At 39.0% G+C, this 25474-nt stretch overlaps 1 protein-coding gene across 1 annotated transcript in view; it reads right to left on the bottom strand.

The window, feature by feature from the left end:
• Positions 1–25474, bottom strand: part of ADD1 (adducin 1) — a 66939-nt gene extending 41465 nt beyond the window's left edge. The window contains 1 exon segment of the mRNA XM_086612329.1: positions 25454–25474. The gene's annotated coding sequence lies outside the window, so the exon portion shown is untranslated.

Raw genomic sequence — 25474 nt, 5'->3', positions numbered from 1 at the left:
TTGTTTCAAGCTAATTAAAAATGAGAAGCAACTCACACCTTCCTAGGTGGAAGACGAAAGCCAGTTAGACACCTGGCTAGAGACACACTCCAGTCAGAACCTTACCTCTGTCGAAACAGCACCAGTGAGTAGAAAACGCAGATCAAGAAAAAGGAGAGAACATAATAAACTGATTTTTATGCACTATACAGGCAATGGGAATTTATGGAATTTATAAAGGCAGTTTGAAAAGTTTTTAAGGAAACGCAATTCTCAAAGCCGTAAACACGCACAGATTTTTTTGAGCTTAGTTTGATTTATGACCTATGGTTTTACGCACGAGTTCTTAGACTACACCCAACTTGGGGGAAAAAAACAACAACCCAGGTCTCTCTGTTATCTGCTCTCAACTAAAATAATTTTTTTGATAAAAGAGAAAAACACTTCTAAATAAGAGTAACTCAGTGCACAAAATACAAAATTAGATTAGCTGTAAATAAAGGATAATATTTAAAAAAAAAAACAAGGAATGCCATAAATTGTTTTTCTTCTGAAAGACCCAAGGAATCCTTGGTAAAGAGCAAAGAAGTGCAGTGGAGTGCCATTCTTTGGCTAGCTATCCCAACTGGTATGGAGAACAGCAGATTACATCACAGCAGTGAAAAAATCTGAGCAGAAAGGTGAAAAAAACCTGTTGTGACAATCCAAAAATGGGACCAGAAATAAGATTAAAAAGGGAATGACTCTTGAACTGTTAACTCTTATCTCCTATTGACCCGCTCCCTGGTTTCTTCCCAATCCTAACCTTTTAACTTCCCTTTGCCTCTTTAAATAATTTCCTTCTCTGATTTTCCTGCTAAGTCATTTACATGACAAAAAACAGAATAGTCATTTTTAGCCCCCGAGAATTTTTTTAAGACTAACATTTTCAAACCAAGTTATTAACATTAAAATTATCTTGCTTTCGTTTGACTTGTTGTACTTGTTCCACGCACTTCACATACAACATTTCTGGAAACGTTCAGTACAAATTCATGAAAGATTAAGGAAAGTGATGGCAGATAGCATAATATAAAACATCACACTGTTCATATAACAGAAAGAAACACTCTACAAAAGAATCTTAAAAAATAGACACCTTAAGCTTTTCTTATGAAACGCAAAAAGCTCCACAAATCTATCAGAAAATTTGCATGCAAATCAGAAAACAGGAATTTCACCAGTGTCTTTTGCATTTCTCCAGGTATAATGTGGAAGCATGAATTCTGCAAACTATCACACATTTTTCCACTGCCTCTTACGAGAGGAGCACCAACGGTCACAGGTGGTAATGGCAGTGGAGGTATTTTTCCTTTTCACTACTTTGGTATCTATTAACCCCAAAAATAACTCCTTACAGTTCAGTGAAAAACATATGCTTCAGTGTTATGGTTCAGAGCAGTATCATGGTTTTCAGATTAGTTTGTTTTATGAAGTTGCTCCAGTATTGAGGTTGAAACCTGCACGTTGAACCTGGACTTAAAGAGCCCCCAAAATGAGTTTTCAATTACACTGCCAAATAAAAATCTGCCAAATTCCACAGAAGTTGATTTACGTGCAATTTTATTTCAGAAACTTGAGTCCCCAATTCAAATAATCTTCTCAAGTAAAAACCACAGAGAATTACATAATTAATAGTGTAATATTCCAAAACTCAATTTAACACAGCAAATGCAAAGGAGTACAACTGGAGACAAAAATTAAGCCAGAATTACTCAGTGCTAGAAAGGCAAGATTAGAACTGAATTCAGGAGCTCACAGATCACTACGTAGGAATTGCAAAGACTATGCTGCGGCCAGGTGGTCTACTGCAAGTATAAAATAAAACAACAAACATAAAATAGCAAAATTATCTTCCCTAACTTTGAAAAAAGTGCTACTAGAATATTATTTCTGGTTCTCATGTACACACTTAAAAAAAAGACATGAAATATCAGAGTTCAAGGAAGGGCTACAAAAATGATTCAGAGAGCAGAAGACTAATTTGTAGGGATTAGTAGCCTGACCTATTCGGTTACCCAGAAAAGTTAACTGGTCATAGAGGCGACAGGGCCTTTCAGTCCTGTAAACAAAAGCATGGAGAGATTTAACACTTGGGAATGACTATCAGACACATTTGGCCTTGAAAAGAGACGGAAGTTTCCTAACCATATACAGCCAATACTGAGTCAATAACTTTGCTTTGAAAAATCTTTATAAAGGGTTTTAATCTTTCTACTGTCTGCACTGAGATCAGACTCGTCTGCTTTTGAAATCTACGAACCTGTTGCCCTTCCTTCTTAGAATTTGGGAAAAATAAGTTCCCACACACACAATATGCTCATGTTATTTGCAGCTTCCAAAGCACTTCTAGTATTCTAGCACTTTATTTTTTTTTTTTCTCTTAAAAATAGCACCTTCTTCTGATGGTAGGTTGGTGACAGCTGGAGACTGAATGTCAGTCAGAAGGCACAAGTACTCAGAGACAGTACCAAAAATCCTCCTTAATCCTCCTCCTGTACTCAGGTCAAACTGATGAGAGTTGCAATCAGGACAAATTTTCCCTCGGATCAGGTAGGGTATCTCTTACTACTTTTAATGATCTTCTGCATAACGAAGTGCAAATCTCGTACCCAAATCATTCAGGCATACCTTACCGGAGAAATTTCTGTGACAAAAACTATACCAGTTCCCAAATACCTTAGCTTGTCTCACTAGCTTCTTCGATGCATTCCGCAGTTTAGTTCACTGAAACTGAATTGCTTAGGGTTAATGTTTTTTAAAGTTAAGTTTAGCACTTTAACAGCCTGCAGAATAAAACAGTTGCACTAGAGAGAAAGTGTCTCTAAACCGTACTGTATGTTGAACAGAAAACACCAGTGCAAGTATTTCTTCTAGCCTGCTACATTAAATTTTGTCAGTGATGTCACAGACTCAGCCACACATACCAGTACTACACAAGAATGAGTTAAGTCACTAATATTCATTTTCATCCTCTAATTGTGCAGAAACCATCTGAGGCCAAGACAATGTAAAATTCAAACATTCTTCCACTACTAATATTCACGGATGGTGGCGGCAGTACCAGAAAACCAATGTGCATTTATTTTTGCCATCAGGGTCACGAGTCCATACAAATAAAGAGGTTTAACCCAAATACTGCTTATTTTTAGGTTTCTGTGAACCCACATGCACTTCCCAAGCCTCAGGTCAAACATGCCAATAAGCCAGTGCCCTCAGATTTTTGAACACAGGTCAAATCAGAGCACTGCCTTTCCAAGGGCAGGGCCTCAGCTTTATCCAACAAGTACTTAGAAAGCCTGAGACAAACTCATCAGCATGTCTGATCCAAAAATGAACACTGGCCTTAAACTGAAGTTATAAAAGCTGCTAGACTTCTAATTCCAACACTGGATTTGTGGAAAACACAAACACCCACATCAGTTTCTCAAAGAAAGAGCCAAAACTGATCAAGGCAAAATTAGATGTTTAATTTGCCAATGTAATAAACCAGGTAAGAAAATTTCCGTAATTTTCACACAGACAAATCTGAAATCAGATTTTCCTAGGAAATTACACATTTAAAGTAATTAAAATCTGCAAAATCCTTAGCAGTACTCCACACAGTCCCCCGGAAGGAAAGCTATTTGCTTACATAGAGGTGGCACCTACCTGAGAAGAGTCTACTGCTGCTTCACGGAATAGCAAGCTCAGAGAGACTCACGTTGGTTGCACCAGCGGCTTTAGACAGAAATGAGAACTAAGTCAGGACCAACGATCATGGACAAGGTTTTACCACTGTCCATCATAACCCTGGGGATGCTTCTGACACATCAGGTCAAGATGAAGAGCACAGGCTCTCCCCCACAGCAGTGGAAAGGCTGTAGTGCGGCATGAGAACTGCGGGGTTCATAAGCAGCTTTACCAGAAGGCAGAAGACTCCAGAGCTCGTTTGAATGCAGGACACAGTACGAGTTGCAAGTTGTCTAAAGGAAAGTCACGCACATGCTCTAGGTGCAAAGACAAGAAGAAAAGAAGCTTTCTTCTTCTCTCCAGATTTTCTTTCGACCTCAAGGTTCAGCAAAACATGCAAAATGAACGAGGTCCCTCCTCTGCACAATATGACCACAGTAGCATTGTTTCACTCTTCCTATATGGTTTTGTAAGTAATATTTTCTAATGGTATTACCTACCCAGTGCTATCCTCCTTTATTTAAAAAAAGGAGAGTTGACATTCTAAAATTAAACATGAAAATCCACCTTTATTAAAATGCTTGTTAGGGTTTTCAAAAAGGTTATACCAGATCAGAGACTGGGGAAAAACACCAAACAAACAAGCAAAGAGATCCCACCCACATATCCAATGCTACCACAGATATAAAAAAAACCCTAAAAACTTATGTTTAAAATTTAAATTATCTTTAATGTTCAACACTGTTGAAGCCACTGGGAACCTATGCTTTCAAAAAGTGCTGTGAATAGCGAAAGCTCCTACAAATGACAGAAGAAATTAAACTCATTTTTTAACAGGAACATAGATACTTTCCTGATACTTTAAAAATGCAAGAAATTTCAGTAACTTTAAGTATTCACATCTAAAATATTAGTATTATGATGCATAAAGGATTAATTGAAACTCAGCAGTGCATAGGCGAAGTGGCCCCATTTTGGCTACGATCCCATTATTTTCATGTAGACTGAATAGTGAGAGATGAGATTTCTGAAACATGTTGGCAATGGATAGAACAAAGTCATTTAACCCTTTTGAACTGTTTTGCAAAAATAAATTCTTCCAGAACACTTGGCTGACATTTTGTATCTTTAATATTTATGGAGAAGAGAAAAGTAGTTAGAGATTCTTCTCTCAATTACACAGATAGCGAAAACACTGCCCTAGACTTGTTACAGCTAGGATTTCACTTTATGCAAGCAGGAGAGCTCTTTTATGAGTTTGGTTGTTGGTTTTGGTTTTTAAGTTAATTTAAATTAAACTCTGAAAACATCTCTCATCTTGGAATGAATAATCTGTTGACTTAGTCATTTGGGTACTACCCCTTGGAATAGAAGACTTCCTGGGAGAAACCCTTAAATTGATCAGATACAACAAAATAAAGATCAGGTCATTTTAGTTTTAAACATAATTACACTAACAATGTTAGAGCAAATTTAAATACACTGTATTCCAAAGGTTCAAGTCAGCCACCGAAATTGTGACAGACTGTAAAGGATAACTCCACACTTCACAGTTTGAGTATACGAACCCCACAGACTAATAACAGTGAAGGTGGCATGCCCACAAACCTTCCGAATTGCCTATGGACGTATATGAACAAAGACATCAAGGCACTGCTTCTCAATCTCGCCTCTAGTATGGAAAAAGACCATACCTAAAGAAAAATTTTCCATTTACTATTACTGTTCACTAAGAGACTGAAACTGGAATGTTCAAAGAGTAGAAAAAGATTCTGTAGAGTTTTTAATCACGAGACATCTAAACGGGGAGGCTAGACTAATTGGAGTTAAATAAGTAAACAGAGAATTTTATTTTATTTTGGGTTTTTTTTTTTTTAGTCAAAGAAGTCTACTAAGAAACTGAAATGCTAAAAATCAAGCACATGAATTATCAGATTCTGCTCTACAGTTTACCTGATTGTATACACAGAACTTAGGATTATAAAAGAGTTCTGCGAAAAGGACTGCAAAATCGAAACACTGTAGTTCAACTTCTTCATTCACCAGAAATTATTAAACCTTAATAACAGCTCTTACACATCCTGATTTGGAGACAAGACATTCTTACTGAAGCAAGGGCAAACTAAAAGTGCATAAGCATATAACTTTTGCTTTCTAGGTTCAAATAAAGTACTCACATGTTCCTTACATATTACAATAGGAACAATGTCACTAAACAATATCCATTTTTCTTATGCTAAGACATCCCACTCATTAAACTCTTCTTGTGGTGTTCTGACCTCCTGCTCTGAGGTACGTGGCCTTGGAAAAAAGAAATAATCTAACTTGCCTGTCCATCAACAGTGATAATTAGTTTTCAGAGAATTTGACATACACACACCTCCCTCCCTCTTTTTTTTTTTAAAAGCTCATACTTCATTATGTAACTTTTACCTGAATCAGAGGTACATTAAAATTGTCCCTTTTTTATACAATATCCCATTTTTGTTGATGGATTTGTTAGACAATGATATCATAAATCTTAAGTACTCTCAAGCAGCAATTGTTGCTACTTAAAATTATGTAATAAACACCAATAATGAAATTCAAGAATTTTCAGGAAATTGTCGTGGTTTTAGGCTGATCCAGCAACTAAAACTCACATAGTCTCTCCTTCTCCAGTAAAGTAGAGAGGAGAGAAAAAAAAAAAACAAAGGGACTGAGGGTTGAGACAAGAACAGAGGGAGCACCCACCAACCATGGTCCTGGGCAAAACAGACAGGGCTTTCTCAAAGCAAAACAGTTTATTAATGATTACTTAGAAGGACAAAGGGAAACAAAAACCGATTACTCGAGAGGACAGAAAGAAACAGAACCAGATCTTAAAACCGACACCTTCCCCCCTCCCCCTTCCTTTTCCTCCCGGCTCTACCTCCTCCCCCCAGCAGCACAGGGGGCAGGGACTGGGGGGGTGCAGGTCAGTTCATTCCGTGCTGTTACTGCTGCTTCTTCCTTAAAGGAGAAGGAGTCCTTACACCCTTTTCCCCTGCTCCAATGGATCCCCTACCCATGAGGAAAAATCCACAAACTTCTCCAGCGTGAGTCCAGCCCACTGGAAGCAATCCTTCCCCACAGATTGCTCCGGTGTGGGCTTTACCACAGTCTCGGGTACTTAGGGAGCTGTAGCCACTCGCTCCGGCGTGAGTCGTCACGCAGACTCCAGATGCCTCTCTGCCTTGTCGTGCACCCCAACACGAGCATCCTCAGGCTCAGGCATCTTCTCCCCACGGGCTGCGAGTGGGTCTCTGCTCCACTGAGGCCGTCCTGGTTGCAGGGGGGCCGCCTGCTATCTCACCATCAGCCGCAGGGGAAACTCGGCTCCGGCACACCTCCTCCCGCTCCATCCTCACTGACCTGCTGTCGATGCAGCTGTTTCTCTCAGATCTCAGTCCTCTCCAGGTGAACTCAGCCCAGTGGGCACCCTGGGAGTGGGGTGCCCCCGAGTTCCCCAGCTGGCTCCGCTGCCGCCATCCTCCATGGGCAACGCCGGCCCGATGCAGGCAGCTGCCCGGCCGGGAGCCAGGGAGCAGGGGCAGTGCCCTCCTCCCTTCTCTGCTCGATCCTGGGCAAAGCACCTTTTCCGGTTCCTTTGTCCGGACTTAAATAGGGCAATTCACAGAGGCGCTGATTGGCTCAACCCCGAGGGGGATGGCAGTCTGATCTGGTGGCCAGAACTAAGCCTAACCTGGTTCCAAAACCGGGGAGGTCGCAGGGAGCAAAATCCCTCTCCTGCCACCAGAACCACCTCCCCCTCCACATCAAACCATGACAGAAATGTTCAGAACGTTATAAGCAGTTAGTGTAGCTGCTCCAAAAGATTATGAAATCACAAAAAGAAGGATGAAGAGACTAAGTAACAGAGTATGCCACTGCTTGGCAAGAGCGCCACAAGGTGAACTTACTGTTTCTTGATCAATTCATGATTAATAGACCTATAACTTTGGAGATACTACAGCAAATGCCCCACAAGAAAAAAAAATCTTGCATTATTATGAGACTGGTTGGTTGAGATTTTTGAGACGGAACTAACCTGAATATCCATGACTAGATGCATGAATTCAGCCATTATTTCAGGGCAGAGAATCCAAGTAACTCAGAAACGGCTGCAGTGATTAGAGAGTGTGCAGGCATTATGCTGGAACCAGCATGTTTGATATGCAAGCAGCACAAGTGTTGTTGACGGGTGTGTTACGAGTTTGAGCTAGAAGAGAGTGACTCAAAGTATATAAATGAGGTAGAGGCTAATATGAGGACTGGAGATTTCAAGTAGGGTTTAATCGGGCAGATGAAGGCAGTAGAGATGTTGAATTTTTAATGAATTTCTCATTCATGTTTCTCATTCGGCTTTTCTAGGTGGCACTCCCTAGTTCTTTTACAGCACTTCTCAGTTTTAATGGGGGAGGGACGGAAATCTGGATAAATGATGAGATCAATTTAGTCTCTTTACACAGTAGAATCAGACAGAATTTTAAATGTCTGTATGCAGGAGGAAACAAATATCTTTGGAGAATGCAAGCCTAAGTATTAATTTTGACATAAGCCTTCCATGTCAGATTTTATACTGCACTTGCACACGAAAACAGCTGTGAAATGTAAGCCTCACATATATATCATCATCCAATTTCCAAATTAGACAGCTAACAGCTAAGCTTATTCAAATTCAAAAAAAACCTCCTTTATAGGGTGGTTAATCAGGCATTTTTAACTTCTTCAGGTAGACTAAAACTTTTAGGAAGACAAAGTAGTTTACAGCATCCTTCATCTACCCTACATTGAAAATTTCTGAACAGTGTTTAAAATACATGCCTTATATAAAGGATATTAACATTATCTTCATAGAAGTGACAGTAAGACAAAATTTATCCTATTATACAGTTCCCAAATCCAAGAGCAAGCACTCTTCCGTCTCTCAGAATGCTCCTGACAACTTTAACCCACAGATTAAAGACATATAAACTACAGATAAAAGTCTTACTGGAACTCATTTTCCTGTATCAGATTGTTGCTTGTTCTGTATTTAGCAAATAGCGTGTCAATAAACCCCCATGAACTCTATTTAGGAGTAGCTAATTTCTGATCTTCTTTTTCCCCAGGGGAATGTGAATGTGCTCCCCACCCCAAAATTATGCAGTCATGTTTCCTACTTCTGGTAAACCTCAAGGGTCAAGCACACCCACACTGCAAAAGATGAGAAAACCATCTTCCTGAACATGCTGTCTCCCTCGTCAGGCAAGTATTGCACAACTGAATATGGCTGCATAAATTAACATTATGCAAACCCAGGACTTCTCTTCCAGCTGAGATTCTCATTGTTTCCACCTGACAGTGGAAAAAAGATGTTACTCTACACAGTTTCAGAATTATACATGGAGAGAAATGCAATAGTCCAGTTTCTCCAGTCACTGTAAATCACGCAAACAGTGTTTAATGGCCATTTTAGTGAAGTTACTTTCAGAATGACAAACGCAACTGTCAACAGCAGCCCAACCTTCAATATTTCAGGAATCATGGCCACTCCCGCACTTTCTACTAGGCCTACTTCTTAATTTCTTAACTAGGACCACTCCAGTCTCCAGACAGTTAAACTATTCAACCGATGATTCAACAGAATAAAGGAGAACACACAAAACACAGAAGGACATGCACAAACCACGGCATAAAGGTTCTGTCTGCATTACTGGAGGACAAGAACTCACCCAAGCCTGACACTTGCTCAATTAACAAGGCTGTAGAGCCTCGCACGCCACAATCCAGTTAACTGACAGAACAACTCGTGCTCTGCTCTGCTGTTACAAAGCAGGCCCATTCATGAAGGGGCCTGCTGCCTTCCCTCACCAGGCCAAGCTGGCTGCATTTATACTGTGAGTCTAGCTCCAGCCATCCAGTCCCAGACCCTAGGAGACAAACAGCAGCTCTCCCACACACCCAGCTTTGAGAGGACCGGCCCCAAGCACACAAGCCCTCTCTTAAGATTCAGCCTCAAACATTAGGTAAAGACAGAGGTGCACACCTGCCCTGAACAGCCAAAGTATCCAAAGGTCACAATAGTTTCGCATGGCTATAATGTTTTACAAAACTAAACTAAAACCATTATTAGAACCAAAAGAACAAAATGGAAATAGTGCTTCTGGACATTCTGCACTTACTGAATTCAAGTCCCAGTGCAAAACACTAAAGGCCCCTGTTCTATACAGTCTCATGCTTTTGGATTAAACTGAACGCTATCCATCCATAAAGGCTAACATCTTTAGGCAAAGATTACTTTAGTTGACAAATATCTGAAGATTAATAGTAAAAAAAAAAAAAGCAATGTTTCTACATATCTGTCTTATTACTGGTTGTCTAAAAACACCTCCACTGACTGTCATGTTGTCTTTATTATTGATTTTTACTTGGACCTCCATCCAAGCAACTCCTCTTCTACCCATGGACAAAACGTCCTCCATCTTTCAACATTACCACTACCAATAGGTAGAAAACTTGTAAAAGCACAGTACACCTGCTTACGCTTGCCTAATAGTAACCGGACACCCTTCCCCACTGTGTTCTAAAAATGACAACTAGCCAGCATTGGTCTTAAAATCACAGAAACAGAAATTCAAGTTAAAATAATGAACATCAAGGATATATAGCTGTGTCAAATCAGCTGGAGTCAGAAAGGATCCTGAATAATCCACACAGCACTGTCAAAGTACTTTTATTCCTAACTCAAGTTGTAAAATGAACTCTTTCTAGAAACCCTACTGCCGCTATTTTGTTGCTGAAATACGTACGTACAGTTCTTTCAAGTTCTTTGAAAGGCTACTGGCATCGGAAATTGCAAAACATAGTGACATTCACACAGTATTCAAAGCCAGAATTCTAAATCCAGCTTTTACAGTGATTTCCCAAACAGCATGCAGTCGGATACATGCCAGCAGTTTCTGCCCCCGTGAAGTCCAACTGATCTCAACAAAACCCCAGAAGTTGGTAAGCAGCTCTCCACCGAGACGGGCAAAACAACTGTGTGAAATGAAAACAATAATCGCTTCCATTAGAGCTGTATTGTGGTATTTGTTTTTACAACAGTATTATTTTATATGGAGAAACATCTACTCTTTAAGTCTTTGTTTCCATATTTTGTAAGTAAGATCTGTTGTTCCACAGAAGCTTCTGCCCTCAAGGGATTTTCATACGATCTAACATGTCTGCATACTTAAAAGCCTATTAGGCCATAAGCAATTCCCACTTTGCTGAAGTCGTTCAGTAACAAAGCATCCAATGAAGCTTATGAAATCCAACAAAAATGTATTCCATAGAGCCATATGATAAATTACATTTACTATCCCATTTTTCCACGTTAAAATGTTACCTTTTTATGCATATCCAGACATCAATATATTCTATCATGTCTCTCCCAGAAGTCCCCACGCAAGACAGATGCAGTTTATATAGGCCATTCAACTTCAGCTACCTTCGAGCCAGAAATTAGTAGCTTTGGACTTTTTTTTTTTTAAATCAAAAGTCTGGCAATTCTAATGCTCCAATATTAAGCCCGATGCTTACTTAGTCAACTGCCCTGGTTTCACAAGGAAGAGAGTAGCCTTCTTTTTTATACAAAGAGTTTCTGTAGCTGCCAGAGTAAAAACCATTTGGGATTTTACAAGCAAACGCCAAAACTTTGTCTAAAAGGGAAAAATTGGCAAACTCAGACAAACTAGTGGTTTACCTCTTCAAATATCCTGATTAACCATGGCCAGTGTGCAGTTTTAAGAACAGTATAACACACACACTCATTTGTAGTGATTTATTGACTTACGCTTTACGCCACGAAAAAAGTTACATGTATTTCAATATTCCTTGTATAACTGATATGGAATGTGTAATCTTACTTTGCACTGTGCTAAACTCTTGACCGTAACAATATCTCACAGCAGTAAATCCCATGGGCTAATACAGAATGTGACTTTTTAAAAACTGCATTTTAAACATATTATGTGTAAAAAATCCTAGTGAAATCCTCTGTGTAATGTAATCCAGATTTTTTAAACTGCTTCTAACCTTACAGTATAAATTGATTTTTTCTATTCTACTTCAATTTTCCTCACTTGTCTTCTCTAAACTAAACCAACTTCAATTTTCTCTCTTTACTCATATTCGCCCACTGTTTTCTTTCCTACTAGTTTCAGACCTTACAGTAGAATTTCAGAGATCTATCAGCTAACAATAGAACAGCAAATACTTCAAATAATTTTTTTTCCCCTTTAATCTCATAAAACTCTATGAACATCACTAAAAATCAGATGTTTTTATTAAGATGTTCAACAACACAGAATAGCAATGTTATCTCACTAGCTTAAATTATTCTTATTTATAAGTCTATTGTCAACCTTATCCCTGATCTTCCTCTCTGTTATCTTCAAGTTCCTTGCTCTTCTCCAGTCCCAATCAACCTAAACAAGACTGTTACCTCAAATTCATTTTGTTTCCTTCTTGCAGATCTCTAATAATATAGGAAGAAATTAATGGTAACAAAATCTGGACAGTCCATTGTACTGTACCTCCTTCTTGCAAATTTGCTCCATGCAGATGTCACTGTCTCCACCAACCAGTCCTTACCATTCTTCACAGGGGAACTAATCTAATCCAACAAGTCTTGGAAAGGACATACACTCTCTCTTCTTTGGAAAGGGGCAGTGGTGGTGCTGGTGGTAAGATGTTTCTCATTTATCCTCCAAAGATCAACTGCTTGTCAACATGCATCTTCACTTTATAACACAGTTTAGATTTTGTACTAGTCGTGTGCAATGAGCAGTGTTTATGAGGCACAGTGCCAACATGAAAAAAATGTATCTCTGAGAACGGTTACTTGAAAAAAGTATGTCACCAGTTAACACGACACAATATTTTAAAAAGGTTAACAAACATTACTCTCATATTAAAAAAAAAAAAAAAAACACAAAAAAAACCCAAACAAGCCAACAACAAAAAACAAACCACCAGATCTAAATATGCTGCTGGAAATATAAATTATTCCAAATTTAACTGTATCAATTTCAGAACTAACTACAGCATAGGTCGCATCTGCAGGGGATGCTATACTAGACCACGCAATAAAAGGTGTATTTCCATTTAAGACAACTGAGCAATACTCAGCTTCAATTTTGACAGATTAATTAAAATAATATATTAAAAGTGCACATAAAGCCAGAAAACTTCTTTTTTTTTTCCTCAATGTCTAATAGCATATTTTCAGTTAACAAACAAATTACCTGGTTCACCAGAGGGGGGAAACTGATAAGCTTCCAATGTCGTATTCATAAAGCAAATTAGAAAAAATGAAAATGCTTAGCTTTTCAGTAATTATTTCTATTATTTATATCACTCCAAGGCAATAACATTATTTGTGTTAATCTGACACTTTTCCAGTTACCACGACAAATCCTACACAGTCTAGTTGGAAAACATTCTTTCAGAACAAAAAGTCAAGATAATAAACTTTTACAATTTTCTTACTTCCCATACATTCTTTCAAAACATCAGTATTCCTAAATACATTCTCCTCACTGCAAGAGTTTTAAGATGACATTTAAGACATCCACTCTTTGGAGACCATTGTCAAACAGTTTGAGACAAATTAGATTTTTTATTATTATTACATGAGACTGTCTCTAGTTCACACATATTTAACAGTAAATGACAAGATAGAATGTCTAAATAATAAAGCAGATTAAATACAACTTAATCAATATTCATATAACAGTGACGTTTCCACAAGCTCTAAAGTAATAACTATTCTTTATCAGCTTTTCAAATTATAGCCATCAAGCAATTTCCTTAAAAATTTCACTTTGAGATGTAACTTAGCTAACATTAACACTTAAAGATGTGCAAAGTGCCATTTAATTCAGTGATGTTATGTAGATGTATTTACCAGTCATATTAACCATTATATGTGAATACAGCAATTTAAGGGAGCAAGACCTAGTTCTCAGTCTTCTACATTGGTTCTGAAAACATTAAAACACTGTTAAACTTGTGAATAGAGAAAACACATCCTATCTAAAGCACACAGATAGGGCTAGACACTGCTTTAGCAACTATTTATACCTAAAATCAACAGGAAATTCAACTAACAGCTGAAGGGAAGTCAATAATACACATTAAGCACAGTCAGGAAGGAACCTTTCAAACATCATTACATTTCTATCCTGCCCTAACCAAACTACTTTCCATGCTTGAACTTCCTTCTAAAAATGAAGCTTTCTAGATGAAGGTTTCCAAAAAGAATCAGTAAGGCAGTTAGAGAATAGAAAAATATAAAGCAGATACAGTATTTCTCCTCTGTTTCTATTAAAAACACATCCAGTAACTTACACTACTGATACAGACCAAACAATTGCACAAATGAGCGTTTACAAGTTCCCTCCTGGGCCTGAAATACCTCAGCAGGAATTAAAGCATGATTTAACATGTCATAACAATTGAATAAATTAGAAAAATATTGTAACCTCAGGCAACATTAATTCCCCAATTTGCCAATTAGTGTCTTTCTGTCAGGGAGAAGGCAGTAGAAACCTTTTCTTTGTCAAGTCTCCTTTAAAATCACCACTCTTCTGTTATGCAGAGATATGGGAGCATCTCTCAGTGAAAACACAAGCACGATCCTTCCTCAAAAAATTACATTCCAAGCTTATTAGACGGACAGAGTCTTAGGGCAATACACAGGAACAGCAGGGCAATACCTAGCACTTTGGTACACAAGGTTTTCACCATATTAACCTTCAGCTTGCAACTTTTTTTTTTTTCCCCACAAACAGCTCAAAGGGGACTTCTCAGAGAAATATGAAGACAATGATGCAGCTGCGCACATGTCATGGGCAGCTTCCTTCAATCACACAGGACAGCACAAGAAGAAAACAATACAGGGCTCATCATTCCATCTGTTGAATTATTCTGTGTTGATCTGGGGTTTCTTAACGCAAAACATAATATACATCCAATTCATAAGACACAATGTGGCATGCTACATAAAAAAGTATTTAAAACAATCTTCTTGTCTAACACTTCTTATCCCTTGATATAAGCATTTATATACTTCAGAATGCAACCGGTCTATTTGTCCAAGTAACAGATAATCTACGTACCTACTGGTCTCTGGGCAGTATCTGGTCAAGTTACTGTGTCATATTTGACTAACCAGACAGGAATCATGGGAACAAATGGATATTGTGGGTCAAGGAGTTCGAATCCCAAGGTACTGTGGAAAACTACATGTTATATCCCTTCCTCCTCCTTATACAAGCTAACCAGCTCCATCTTAAAGACAGTCTTATTCCACTGCTCCTAAGGGAAGGCTGTTGCAGGCTTCTATGCCTCCGTTGCTTAGGAACCATCTTTTCTAATTTCCAGACTCGATTTATTCTTGGATAATTTATACCCATTCGTTCTCATACCTCAAGCCCAAGAAGCTCTTTTACCAACCTGTGTTGCTTCACTCATTTTCATGATAAGCAACCTCTTTCATGCTTTGTTTTCCCAGATCAAACGAGACAGACTGTTTGAGTCCTCCCTCACGGAGCAAATTCTCCATTCCCTTAGTCATTCTAGGAATCAGTCCGTAGATTCAGACTGTACGTCTTCCAGTCTGAATGCCCGTTTTACTTGATGGCAGGTGATAGGAATTAGACACAATACTCCAGGTGAGCTTCCATCAGTACCAGAAAAAGTCAGGACCACTTTATTTCTTTAATGGAAAATATTAGTAGGGCAACAACAGTATACTTGTTATCCTAATACATTACACAGTTGCTAACTTTGATAAGTTAATCATCCTGAAGTGTTGTAAGATCATCTCCATTTTTTTACTGCTGTTAAATATGACTCCTTTTTCTATTGGTCATGCATTACGTCTCAACTCTGTTCTGTGCACAACCTTCTTTTGTATTGATGACACTTGACATCTATCTAATGAAAAAAACACAAGACTGGCATAAGAAGTAGGAATGAATCAATGTTTTCAATGAAAACACTAAATCTTGAAACTGACTCTTGACAAATACCACTACTCACATACTTCCAGTACATCATCTTCTGGTCATCCAGTTCTATCCATACTCCACACATTCTGTCACCATCTTAAATCAATTTTCACAGAAACATGACTCTAGTCTTTACATGCAATATTACACATTATATGACTTCTAAGTCAAGAGAGGTCAGCTCTAACCCTGTATCCTCTCCAAAAAGTCAGATATCTTATAAAAAGAACTGTTAGATTTCTGTGACAAAGTCTTCCTCTGTTAAGAACTGCATCGCTTCTTACTCCCTTTTCCTTTTACCTCCATATCGAATATCTTCTCTTTCTAAATTTAAACAAATCTCTAAACACTAACGCCACACTAATGATGCAATAACTATCCTGAGCCACCTTTTTCTCCAAACATAGTGACTACTTTTGCTGCTCACCAGCCATACAACACCCTGTGCTTTGATATTTAATAACGATCCTTACAACTGAGCCTCTAATTACACAGACCACCTACTTCAAAATTCCACAGTAAATACTACCTAGTCCCACTGATCTGCACTCTGAAAGTTCAGCTTTAACTTTACAGAAATAATTTTTATAATCTCACTTCAATAAGATCTATTTACCAGTCTGCATGTGTTTAAAACTGTCTTCATAGAAAACTAAGGAAAACTATTAATGTAGTCTTTCATCCATATCTTAATTATTTTCAGTCTTATTTCATTGTCCCCATGCTTCCTGACAAGAAACCTCATCAGTCTTTTTCAGTTTTTGTGCTTATTCCTGACAGTCCTCTTCAATTTGCTGTAAACTTGTTAGATTTTGCATCTCCACTTTCTTGTATGCAAAAAAATATTGAAGTTTGGTAACAGCACAAATATTTTATACAGTTGCCAGAATCATCTACTTTACTGCTTCATCAGAAGTTCAGCCATGCCACAAGTAGCTCAAAGCACCTCATCAAATAAGCCCTGAACATTGCTGTAAAACTGCAATGCTAAAATAATAGATAAATATAATAAAATAATAGATGCTAAAATAAGTTATGGCCTTTGCAATTTGAATGTTCACTTCTATATTTACATTAACAGCTTTCCATGACACTCAAAGTTTTAGGTCTTTTTTAGGTTTAGTTGGGCCTTTGTTTTTCTCCCTGAATGACATATGCCTAAAACATGAATAAAAAGATTAATGCCACAAGGTCATCCCAGAGCTAGAAAAAGAGAAGGCAAGTTAAGGTTGCGTAATTTCAGCTTTACCTCAGATGTTACATCCAAATCCAAATGAAAACAAAACAAAACAAAAGTCAACAACACCTGTATTATCAATATATCAGTTTGAGAACACACTGCACAGCTATTACAAAATTTACTTGAAGGAAAAAAAGCTCTGTAGAAACAAGGTTCAAATTTAGGATTACTATAGCAACAGAGAGGAGGGAACAGAAAATTACCAGATTACTCTCTCAGATCATCAAAACCTGGACAGAATAAATTTAGATTTGAGCTTCAATCAGATGAACTGATTTTATCCTACTCATTAGTGATTAACACACCAAATCAAGGATTAAACAAGCAAAAACTGTAGTACAATAAGTAGCAAATATAATGTTTCAGACTGAATGACCTTATCTTTTCCTTCTACCACTAAATATTTAGGATCACAACAGGTCTTCAATAACTGATAACAAATAGAGCATTATTTAGGAAGGTATCTAGTCCTGATTAAACATCTGCAAGAAAAAGAGGCATTTGAAATCTGCCTAATTCTTAATTAAGGGACTCCAGTAACTACGCTACTGAAAACATGCGGTAATGTGCTCCCATTTGACTGTGACATGTAGTGAATTTTTGAAAATATAGTTCAATTATTACAGAACTAACATATTTCAAGAACATATGTGAGCACAGTAATGACTTAATGCCCTGAAAGACAGGGAATGCAGAAATAAGATTAAGCTCTTTAAAAAGGTTACATTATGAAAAACAAATCCAGGGATATCCTAAGTAACTAACTATTCACATCTTTTCATTACGCAATCTCTAGCATTTTTTCTATTTTGTGGTTGTTTTATTAAATGCTTAGAAATAGTTAGCATAATGAACACTACTGCAGTATCAACAAACATCACTTATGTTAATGACTGAAAAAAGAGCAAGAAAAATAGTAGTCTCAGTCTTTTTGAGAGACCAGCTATGCAATACTCTAGCCCACCCACATTAGATAGGATCCCAAACCCATTAAATGTGCAGCTGAAGTGGCAAATGCAGCTACAATGGTTTATTTTGACATTGTGAGCTTTGCTTGAGGCATGGAGGGGTGTCACCCCACTTTGGTGGCAAGTACTGACCCATAAAGACTCTAAGCCTCAGGCAACTTTTCCACCAGCCAGAATGTTCAATTAATAAGGCTGCCCTCATAATTTGCAAGACTGCCTAAGTCCAGCTTTTCTGGCTGACATTCAGATTCTAACCATGCTTCCCAGACTTCTGTTCACCACTTCTAGTTTTCGTTGATCAGCTGCCAAAATGCTCTTTATTTTCTGGTGGCCGGGCATGCCAGAGGACAGTTTGAGAGACTACCTTCCTCCAATTTGTGCAGCAAACTGTTCACTGTGTTCTCTGCTCTTGGCTCCTCACCAAGTTGCTGCACTGAGGGAAACTGGAGGATACTGGAAGGACTATCATTTAACAACCAAGAAGCAAGGATACAGGCATCTCAACTAGGGTTTCCTTGTCCTTAAGTCAACATCTCCATTAATAGACTGGAACTGAGTTAAAAGAAAGCATCCTAGATCAACAATAAAGACTATGGCAGATCCAGAAGTGGATGTCCCACCTGTCAAAATCCTCTACCTTATGCTGCAATCACAAACATCCTCTCCTTCGAGGAGAGAAGCAGGAAGCTCAGCATAAGATGATCCACATAATTCCACAGCATCAAGATTAGCACAGGGTCTAAAGTAGATTGAAGTAAAGCGGGAAAAACGCACAGGCAGACATTCATTACAAGTAGCAGCACTCAAAGAGAACAGGATGGTCCCCTCTGAGTCCAAGGCACAGAAGTCTACTGCCTTTCCTTGACACATAAGAGACAATAGCTTTCACTTAGATTAAGCATATATATTTTACCTCCCTCTCCATCCAAACTATGCACGATTCACTTGCTTTGGGAAAGGTCTGAGGAATTTACTAACTTTTAACCTAAATCCCTATATAAGCAAATGGGGAAAAAAAATTCACTTCATACGTACAGTTAAGAGCTAAGCAAACATCTACAGAGAACATAATTTATTTTCTTCTGCCTATTAATAGATTCCAAAGTAATTTAATACTGTACTGCAAATGTATACTGTACTACATAACCAAAAATATCTTTGCTGTATACTTCTTGCCATCAACACTCTATGAAAAATAATTTACAAAAATGAACACCACTTTCCTGACATCTTCAGCCTTACTTCACTCATAAAAGACAAAGTTGTTCTGACAAATTATCAGTTATACCCAAAATTACTACAATATCTTTGAAAAGTCATCACCTAACAAACTTCAGTCCAAAAGGGAGGGGGAAAAACAAAACAAAACAAAAAACTCACATCTTGCTATATATACTAGTAGGCTTAAAAATTATATCCAGAGTAAGGAAAGAAAATTTACTTTGGAATCAAAATAGCATCTTGTGCTTTACACTGAATCTGTTATTCAAATCATATGGAAACTTGAAGTGAGATTCAAAAATAAAGCAACACTTGGAACATGGTTTCCTATCAACTGAAGTCTCCTATGCTTCCCTATTTATCCTCCTATATCCCAAGTCCTCATTTTCCCCTCTACCTCCTGCATGAGTCCACCCTTGCTCCTCCCTTCACCTCAGCTGTGACTGTTCCACCCAAGCTGTCCACGCAAGTAGCAAAACGCACTAGGAGTGGTTCGGAGCTGCCCATCTACTGACCAGCAGCACGGGTGTAACGGCTACACAATCAGATGCTCCTCCTCCTCAAAACTAATCAGAAGCCAGGCCCCTCTCTCAGTGGAGGCACAAGTTTGGCCATCAGATTATCCCACTGCCTGCAGAAACTTTGTATGTTTGAAGTCACCACTTGCCTGTTAATTTTAGCTGAACTTAGCTAATAGGTTCAGAACTTGAAGAGAAAAATAAAATAAGGCCCTTCAACTTTGGAATACTTTAAGCTGTGTTGATTCAAGATTACTACGCAAAGCTTTGTTAGACAAGATTTTCTGCAGGAAAAAAAAAGTATACAGCATCTCTCAGTTAATGCACAAGAGCAGCAAGGTCTTCTCTTGCTGAATTTTAGACGGAGTGAGCGTTTCACATGCACACATACTTTGTAGATTTGCAGCAATATTTTGTAGTGACAATACCTAAAGAAATTGTTTCACTTGTTAAAAGAAGACTAAACTCAAATTATGTCTTATCCTTCACCTCCAGAGTCACAACGCAGGAAAAGTAATTTCATGCTCAGTAGTATACAAAAAAACCCCAAAACACTACCAACCAACAAAACCACAGAGGACAATCTTCATGGGTCGAGGTTTTCCTAGACACTTGCTGGTTCAATCTAGCATTAGCTATAAGAAAGCTGAAATAGTGTATCAGACCTCTCAAGGTTCAAGATCTAAACCAAGATAGAGACAAAAAGCGTAAAAAGCACCACAAAAAGAATTTGAAATTTCTTTGTACAAAATGAAAACAAACCCAAATAAATGAAAATAAGCTCCTATAGCTGCAAGTCAAATTACAGTTTTTAATTCAAAGTTGCTTTTATGTGTTTACTGATTCCAACCAAAAACCCAGAAGATCTTAGGTACAGTAATATGATTTCCCCCTAATCTTTGGTGCATAAACGTACCACAGCTTCACATTTATCTCTCTTATATTCACATTTTATCATTTGATGTGAAAGTATCGAAGACACCATAAAAGCGTTAACAATTAACTGCATTTACTGCTCACTGTTCCCATGACCTCTTTTCAGCAATTCAATTAGGTATATGAAAGAAAAAGAAAGTCTCAGAACTCAAACATTTTACTCCCTATCTTTTCAGATTTCATGAGTCAAAACCTGAAAACTTTACATAACATATGGTGTAAAAATCAATAATTTTAAAAGACAAAATCAAATACATTTGACAATTAAAAATGCAGAGGAATATTTGCTTAGTCTGAAGAGCACAGAAACTCCAAATCTCAGTTTTAAACAGTAGCTCTTAGCGTCCCAGTTTTAAAACTGAATTGAAATGCACTTTCACGTATGTTGATTTTTAATTTATCTGCAGGGAAAACCACTCAAATAAGTGATAGTAAAAAACTCTTTTGATGTCCCATTTTCCAGCACAACTGATCTGAAGTTGAAAGGTTCATCTTTCACTGAATAATAACTGCATCCAGCAGAGCAGGCAGAGATCATTTCTCAAAATGCAATCTAATAAGCAAGGTCAAAAGAAGGAAGTTCGGAAGGTGCTGAACAAGTTGTTACTCCTGTTTGGCTAGGCCTTCAAGGACAACATTTTCAGTTTCTTCTTAACGGTCAAAGAGTCAATCCAGCAAAGCCAGCAAGCATACGTGCTGATCAGCCAGCTTGACTAGTAGTAGTTATTCAGATCCATCCCTACACAAAAACTTAATTTGCCCTGAAATGAAGAACAATTAAACTTTAAAATTCCCCAAAGTAGCAGCAATACTTAAACTTTATTGAAGACCAGGACTGTTGGTTAGAATGTTAAACCAGAGCCTTCATGACAAATGACATCATCTCAGCTTATACATGATTTGAAAAGCAGTAGTTCTAAAAAAAAGTGTTTCTTAGAGTCTCTGCCCTTACAACTTTTGTAACTACTAACCACTAAAATTTTGGAACTGACAAGACCACAGTAAACAACATCATCTGACTGGTGAGGAAAGAAACCAATTATTTGCTTCAATTTGACTAAAGATTATCAAGATTACTCTCAATAAACAACAGATGCCTACTGAGATTGTAACAGATGTTATCATAAAGTTATGTTGGACGTTCCATTAAATTACTATGGAACCATCCTGTTATTGTACAAGCAATACTTTAAAGCAATAGGAAAAGTAACCACAGAAAAGGATAATTTTAAAGTTAAAACTGTCATAGATCAAAATAACTGTATAACCAATACTTTTTAAGCATTACTGACTCTAATGAAAAAAAGATTTCCTCAGGAAACAGACTGGTTTCCATGATTCACACTTGATATCTATCTTTACTGATGGGTTTCTATAGCTACTGTTCCCAGTCCTGCCAAAAAGGAGTGTTTTTGAAGAGAAATGCTGAAAAAGTGGAAAGACTAGGTAATGTTTTCCTATTCTCCAGAAAAGGCTAATTAAATTATATGAATGAAAATTGCAAAACTCAGGTAGTCTAGAAATCGCTACTGTTAAAAAAAATACCTGCTTTTGAATCTGTTAATATATAATTTTGTATAATTTAACAAAAGAGTTTTATAGACAGGTGCCTCAGCAGATATCAAATGGCCTGCAAAACGGAATCAGCAGTTTAAACTTACATTTATATGGGCTCATAATCACTTTTTAAATATAAAGCATCTATCACTCTAAAAGCATTTAAGAAATATTTAGTGACAGTATGAATTACTAATACAGTGGTATTTCAGAGGTTGCTTTCTGCCGTGCAGCATGGTCCAAGAGTAAATTCTAATTTAAAAGCCATCAAAATCAGAAATTTAGCATTATTTTTTACTTCGTGACCTCACGCTTCACGTGTCCTCACTGCACAACAAATACAACACTTCTTGGATATTCACTCCTTCACAAAAGTAGCAGGCAAGTTTTGTTACTATTAATTTTTCTCTCAAAGCAGGACTGGCTCATCTGCATAGCAACAGTTTGGGATTTACAAATTACTCACTGTTCACCACTGCTACAGTTCTTAAGTAATTAAGAAAACTATTTCTACATCTCAGAAAAGCAGTGGGTAAAAGATTTACTGTCTAGCCTCCTCAGAGTTAGAAAACACGTGTCATATAGGATATGCTTAATAGCAATCAATGTACCAAGTATCTTTCTCCTACCCTGAAATCTCAAGTTGTAACATTTGTTTTAATTATTAACAAAACTGGCTACTTTAAAATTCAGCTTCTTCCTCCTACAGCAAGTCACAGAACATGAGGTGAGGAAACTTGTTAAAAAGACTTCACGCTGCGAAGCTACCCTTCAAAAACCAAGACTTGAATGGGGCGGAAACAGCTTTATCCTACTCCTGTGAAAGTCTCTCAGTGCTCAAATGGGTTTCTCCACAAAATCTCATCAAATAATCCAATTCTGTACAAGCAAAATAACATTTAATACTGATGGTGAATCTCAAAGAACGAGAAGAGTTGAGTCATTTTCTGTTGGAGACATCTGAAAAGAACTGTCACAGAAAAATACTGACTCAGTAAACAACCTTCTTCACTCTACAGCATTAGTGACCATACTTTAATAAGCTTACTGGCACAACACATCATCGGAAGTTCTTGTTTCAGACGAAGCACAAACGTTCAGATTTCTCACACTATTTTATAATAGTCAACCATAAAAAGAAAACACTCAGGCAACGCAACAGATTTTGGCTAAAAAGCACTATCCTCAGTGTAGAACCTCACATAGAAACAGAACTCCAGTAAAACTACAAGATACTTAAATATGCAAACACAGTAATGACACATATTATTATCTTGCTACAGCAAAGATGTAAAAACTTGCAATTGTCTCTTCCTCAAATCTCTTAAGAAAAGCACCAAGTTTAAATTCGGTAATTGAGGGAAACTACATAGAACATTATGTTCACTTAAGACTATTTTTACACTATCATATCAAATCTGCTTACTAATTATAAAGAAATACCAAAGCCACCTGCACCAGAAGTCCAGTCCACAGTTGCATTTTTTTCCTCACTTACTGTGCAACAGCTCTAAAAAGAATATTTCCTTATTGAGGTACAGAATTGTTCTATCGATCAATTTAATAAAGAAAAATAGAAGCCTGTTTCAGAAATAGTTTGCATTGCTTTATTTTTAAACCAAATTTTTTTGTCCTATAAAAAAGTACGAATTTGTGGCAATTAAGAACTGTCAAGTATTCTGTTAGCACATTCCATCACGTTAAAAGAACCCAGAGCCGTAAATAGTCTGTGTGCATGGAGATACCTGTAGCTTTCAGCAAAGCATACAGAAATTATCTAGCAGTAGTTGCAGTCTGAGAATTCATAAAGTGAAGGTAGACGTGTTTTGTAAAGCTCCACGTAAAGACATAAGTCACCATGCAAGAAAACAGAATACTTTTGCTATATGATCATGTTATAATTTACAGCAACTTTCCAAAAAGCAGAGAAAACAAAACCAGCAATGAGCTTACACCATTGAGCTACAGCAGTATCTCATGAAAGATTTAAACACCGTGCTATTCCTAGCCCCCTATCTCAGTACAGCCATGGATATTTTTCCAGCTTGACTGGATTTTCCCCCTCCCTAATTGCTAGTTTTAACTAAAGCCAACGTCGATTAAGAATCAACCTTAAAAGCAGCACAGAGACTGTTCAGTAATTATGTGCAGAAAGATACGTGACGTTTTGTATCAAAAGCGGGCACTGAAAACACTAAAATACAGATGCCCCTTCGAGCAGAGGAAACAAAACAACTGCCCGTCTGCTGCTGCTGGTACCCCGCCAATCAATAGCACCGCACAAACGCATCACATCTCCTCCTTCATTCCTACGTCCTCTGCGGACGATTATTTGGACACTCCAATGCCCGCATTTTGCCAAGCACGATCAGCAGGTCACCTCGCAGACTGGAAGAAGGGGCAGGCCACGCAGAAGGGCGGCGGGGGAAGAGCCAGCAGACGCATCGCTCAGGTGCAACGGGCATTTAAACGCTGAGCGGCGGCTTCCTGCGGCGGCAACAGCAGCAGGAGCATCCCACCGCGGTGGGCACGGGCAGGGGGACCGTCTGTGCTCGGAGAGGGCTGGCAGGAACCCGCCCCTCCAGCGCCCAGTCGCTCAGCCCCCGCCGCCCCGTCCCATTCCGCGGCTGCAGACTGCCTCACGCTGCCTCCCCCCACCCGCAGACCCCGAACCCTCCTTCCAGCCGCACACCCCCCACCGCGGGCAGCTGCTTTTTCCCCGCACACACCCCCCGCCCGCCCGTCGCCTGTTCTCAAGGCAGAGACAACTCCCCCTCTCCTCTCCTTTCCTCCCCGCCGCCCCAGGCTAAACAAGCCGGTTCCAGCGCCCGCGCCCCAGCCTCGCCTCCCCCTCCTCCCCTCCCCGCAGCGTCTGCGCCCCTCCGCAGCGCCCGCCTCCCCCTCACCGCCCGGCCGCCGCCGCCGGCCGACCGACCACCCACCCATCCCACCCGCCCCCGCCGCTGCGGACCGTTAACGGCTGCGCCCCTCCGCCGCGCGCGCGCCGCGCATTCCTCGCCCCTCCGCCTCCCCCCGCACCGTTACCGGCGGCGCCCCTCCTGCCCCTCCCGCCACCCCCGCAGCCCTCCGCGGCAGCGCTCACCCGAGGACAGATGAGAAAGGGCGGCAGAAGGGAGCGGCAAGGAAGGGGCCGCTGCAGACGGTCCCCCTGACGAGGCTGTCTCCGCCGCCGCTGTCCCAGCTCCGCCTCCCGCCGCTGCGCTCCCGCCTCCCCCACAGCCAGCGAGCGGCCCCAGCCCCCACCTGACAGGGTGCGGCTTCCCG

This window comes from Tauraco erythrolophus, chromosome 5, assembly GCF_009769465.1.
Source record: "Tauraco erythrolophus isolate bTauEry1 chromosome 5, bTauEry1.pri, whole genome shotgun sequence".
NCBI classification, from domain to species: Eukaryota; Metazoa; Chordata; class Aves; order Musophagiformes; family Musophagidae; genus Tauraco; species Tauraco erythrolophus.
The sequence above is the reverse complement of the archived record's forward strand: the minus strand, read 5'-3'. Positions and strand labels throughout refer to the sequence as shown.